At 40.1% G+C, this 4474-nt stretch overlaps 1 long non-coding RNA gene across 1 annotated transcript in view; it reads left to right on the forward strand.

Moving 5' to 3' along the window:
* Positions 1 to 3074: 3074 nt before the first annotated feature.
* The window catches only part of LOC106727506, a 17264-nt gene continuing 15864 nt past the window's right edge, over positions 3075 to 4474 (forward strand). Inside the window, exon 1 of the long non-coding RNA XR_001363725.1 lies at positions 3075 to 3084. This is a non-coding gene — a long non-coding RNA (uncharacterized LOC106727506). The remainder of the gene's footprint in view (positions 3085 to 4474) is intronic.

Raw genomic sequence — 4474 nt, forward strand, 5'->3', positions numbered from 1 at the left:
CTCCTAATCGCTCACCTGCCTGTCTGCCTGATGCCCCTAACTGCTCCCCTGCAGGCTGATCCCCCCTAACTGCTCTCCCCTCCTGGCCTGATCCCCCCAACTGCCTATCTGCTCTCCCTTCCTCTCCGCGCTCTCCGCCTCGGCCCTGCCCCGTCCTGATTGGTTGTTACGTGATGGCATCCAAGCCAAGTTTCACATTCCTCTATTATTAGTATAGATTCACAAATGCCTATCTGCTCTCCCTTCCTCTCCGAGCTCTTCGCCTCGGCCCCGCCCCCATCCTGATTGGTTGTTACGTGATGGCGTCCCAGCCAAGTTTCACATTCCTCTATTATTAGTATAGATTCCCAAAAGTGGGATAACTGGGTCAAATGGCCGTTCCATTTTTAGTTTTTTGAGGAAGTTCTATACTGGCTGCACTAATCTGCATGTTCACCAAGAGTGCACTTTTCTCCACATCCTCACCAACACTTGCTGTTTGTTGAGTTATTGGCGATAGCCATTCTGACAGGTGCGAGGTGAATCTCATTGTGGTTTTCATTTGCATCTCTCTGCTGGTTAGTGACACTGAGCATCTTTTCATATGTCTCTTGGCCATCTGTATGTCCTCTTTGGAGAAGTGTCTGTTCATGTCCTTTGACCATTTTTTAATTGGAGTTTGTCTTCCTGGTGTTGAGTTGTATGAGTTCTTTGCAGCCGTGCTATCCCTCTGGCCTCTCAGCCACCACTGCGCCTGTTCGAGGGTGGGTGGGGAGCTTTCCCTTTCTGGGTCTCTGCTCTTCTCACTAGTCTCTATGTGCCTTCTTCAGTGCTCCTTAGATATATTTCAGATCAGCTACACTTCAATTTGTTTTTCAAGTTGATTGCTCTCTAGTTTAGCTGTAAATTTGGTCCGTGCCTGGAAGCACATGCAGCCTCCGGCTACTCTGCAGCCATCTTGCATCCCCCAGGAGGTAAACTTCTTAAAAGTTACCTTTTATTATATGGTTGGCAGGGTGTTTTTATTTTGTTTTGTTTTTACTAATCACCTTCTTTCCCATTTCCCTCCCATCCTGCCTAGGGAAACTAAAGACAGATGCTCCACTGTATTCAAATTGCCATACTTCCTTTGTCTCATGTCTAGGAATTAGCTGGTATATTTCAGGTGTCTTTCAGATGTCTTCTTATCTCTCCTGCAAGTTGGCCAATGGAACACCATCCTAATGGGTTCCCTGGAAGTTGCCATCAGGTATAAACCTCAGAGAGAAAGCACTTTGTGTTTACCTCATGCTATATCCTGGAGATAACACAACAATAAAAATATGAGGCCAGGGAATATTGTTTGATGTTGTTACTTGGTTGTTGGTATAGAATAATATTTTTGAAAAACTCAATGTACAACTTTTAATTTTCAGCATTAACAACACAGCAACAATCATCGAAAAGCTGTGTTGATTTAATGTCTAGATGTTTGTTATGTAAATAGTCCAATATCATCTCAAGGAATCACATTATACACTGAAAATAGAAACTCAGATTATCTTGGCTCTTGGCTCTCTATGAAACAGTAAGTGAGGGTAGAAGATTGTGTGGGCTTTTTAGAGCCAGACCTCTCACCTAGATTGTTAACAGTCTCCCTGGTTTCTGTGGTTTCACATGCCATGTCTGATGTTGCTAGAGCTTGTGTTCTGCGGGGAGTCTCCTTGGGAGGATACCACCACATCACTGATTTGCTTTGAACAAACAAACAAAAAAAGAGTAAAATGAAAGTATAATACCAAAAGAAAGGAAGTTTCAAAAAAGACAGCAAAATGTCAAATTTAGAATTGGGCTCAAATTTTACATCTGGAACTGTCAATTTCATCCCTGCCATTGGCTTCCTCAAGACTTACAGATACCAAGCATTTTCAAATTTCACAGCAGTCTCTGAGTACCATGTACCAACAGCAAGGATGGAGTGTCAGAAAACATTTTATAGCAACCTAGACACAGCTTGGAAAAACAAGCAGAAATAATTAAGAAGCAATAACATTACACAGACAGCCAAGTGTGCTTGGAGTCAGTCAGCAGTGGAGAAGAACTTGCTGGAGGAAATGCTTAACGCTAACTGTGAGTGTGATAGACAGATTCAAACTAGTGTTTAGCAACTAATGATACAGCCACAAATCCTCTAATGGCCTCGACACACTCTACAAAGGGACCTTGGCTGCTTCCAGGCTTTTCCATTCCGCTGGGCACACTTATCACAATCACCGTGGCTAAGGTCTGCTAGTAAGCAACAGTGCGGCAGCTATTGAGCTGGGTCTTTGGAAAATCTCTGGATGTAATCATCCCCTGTAGTGAAGGCTGACTGCAGAGTCAGGGACAGAAGTAACTATTTCTAATCTTTAAAGGACTAATCTTGTTTTATCCAGCTTTATTGAGATTAATTATATCTCAATGTTAATTATACACTTAACGTTTAAAGTGTACAAGGTGATTGTGTGTGTGTGTGTGTGTGTGTGTTTGTTTTTGTTTTAATCCTCACTGGAGGCTATTTTTTCCGTTGTTTTTTAGAGAGTGGAAGGGAGGGGTAGAGAGAGAAACATCGACTGAAAGAGACACATCAATTCGTTGCCTCGGTCAGGGATCGAACCTGCACCCAAGGTATATCCCCTTGACCAGGAATTGAATCCGAGGCCCTTTGGTATTTGGGCCAGTGCTCTAACCACTGAGAAATCAGCCAAGGCAAGGTGATGTTTTGATATACAAATACATTGCAAAATGAATACCTAAATAAGGTTAGTTAACACATCCATCACCTTACAGTTACTTGTGTGTGTGTGTTGAGAACTTTTAAAATCTACTCTCTTAGCAGCTTTCAAGTATCCAGTACAATATTATCAATTATAGTCATCATGCTGCATATTAGAACCCCAAAACTTACTCATCTTATAAATGAAAGTTTGAAGCCTTTGACCACCTGCAGCCATTCCCCCCAACCCCCACTTCTGCGCTGGCAACCAGCAATCTATTCTCTCTTTCTATGAGTTCAGTTTCTTCAGATTCCACATATAAAAGAGGTCATATAGTATTTGTCGTCTTCTGTCTCACTTGTTTCACTTGGTATAAATGACCTTAAGTTTCATCCATTTTGTCACAATGGAAGGATTTCTTCCTTTATGGCTGAATAATATTCACATAAATGTATCACAACTTCTTTATCCACTCATCTGTCAACAAACTCATATTGTTTCAGTGTCTTGCTTAATGTAAGCAATGCTGCAATGGACATGGGGATGCAGATATTTTTTTGAGATTTTGTTTTCATTTTCTTCACACATATATTTCCTCATTTATTTAAACCTTTGTTAATTTATTTCAGTGATGATTATAGTTTTCTGGATAGAGTTCTGAGATTTACTTATAAATAATTATGGTTTTATGCTTTTGGGAAAGTTTTCCAAACTTAACTGTTTACTGCTGGTATTAGGAATATAATTTTTTTTTTTTTGCCAATATTGCTTTGTATCCACCAATCTTGCAAAACCCTCTTATCAATTTTAGTCATTTAGTTATAGATTAGTTTGGATTTTATTTAGATAAAATCACGCCATCTGAAATTCTAAACATTTTATCTTTATTTATCTATTTTACTTTATCTGCTGAGGACTTCCAATACAACAATGATTACTCCTGACTTAATTTAATTGATTTTTTGTCAAATTTTATTCACTGGACTTCAAATTTAGCCCATTTGAGAAAGATGCTATTTTTAAATTCTTTTTGTTTTTTAAATTATGGTTGAGCTATAGTGGGTCTGTTACTCAATAAATCACTGCAGGTTTTGTGGGAAGGGGTTCCTTACAGCAACCCATTTAAATAAAATGATCCAGGCATACATTCCACTAGGTGATGGAAGGATTATGTCAATAACCTTTATGTCTAGAAATATACAGGAGATAGAGCACCTTTGCATCATGGCATTGCTGGGTTTACATTGCCTTTTCTTCTTATGAAGAATTCAGAGCTTTAATCCTGGATTTAATCATTATCACATCCTTTGAGTAGTCAAGTATAAATTGACATATTATCCTCCATTTGGGAATAAATACAAAGCCTAGAAACACTGACATTGTCTAAGCTATTAGCAGAGGCAGCATAAAACACAGTATCCCTAGATCTTAGAAAAGTAGGCATCCCTTTCCCAAATTCTCTTTCCATGTGGCTTTAAGATTTTTCCCCTTAAAGTTTTGAAATAGTTACCTCTTTCCCTGAACCTGCAGAGTCAGCCTTCACTACTGAGAACGAAGAAATCAATCAGTACCGCTGCGGTGTTGTTTCTGGAAGGCATCCTTCCCCACAGTGATTGCTGTGCGTGTGCCCAGTGGGTTAGAAAAACCTGGGAGGCAGCTACAGGCCTTTTGTGGAGGATGTCAAGGCCATTTTCATAATCGGGGCTGCACCCTTACTTCATGTCTTGTCTTGTCTTCCTTCCTTCCTTCCTTCCTTCCTT

This window comes from Myotis brandtii, unplaced genomic scaffold, assembly GCF_000412655.1.
Source record: "Myotis brandtii unplaced genomic scaffold, ASM41265v1 scaffold436, whole genome shotgun sequence".
Taxonomy (NCBI): Eukaryota; Metazoa; Chordata; class Mammalia; order Chiroptera; family Vespertilionidae; genus Myotis; species Myotis brandtii.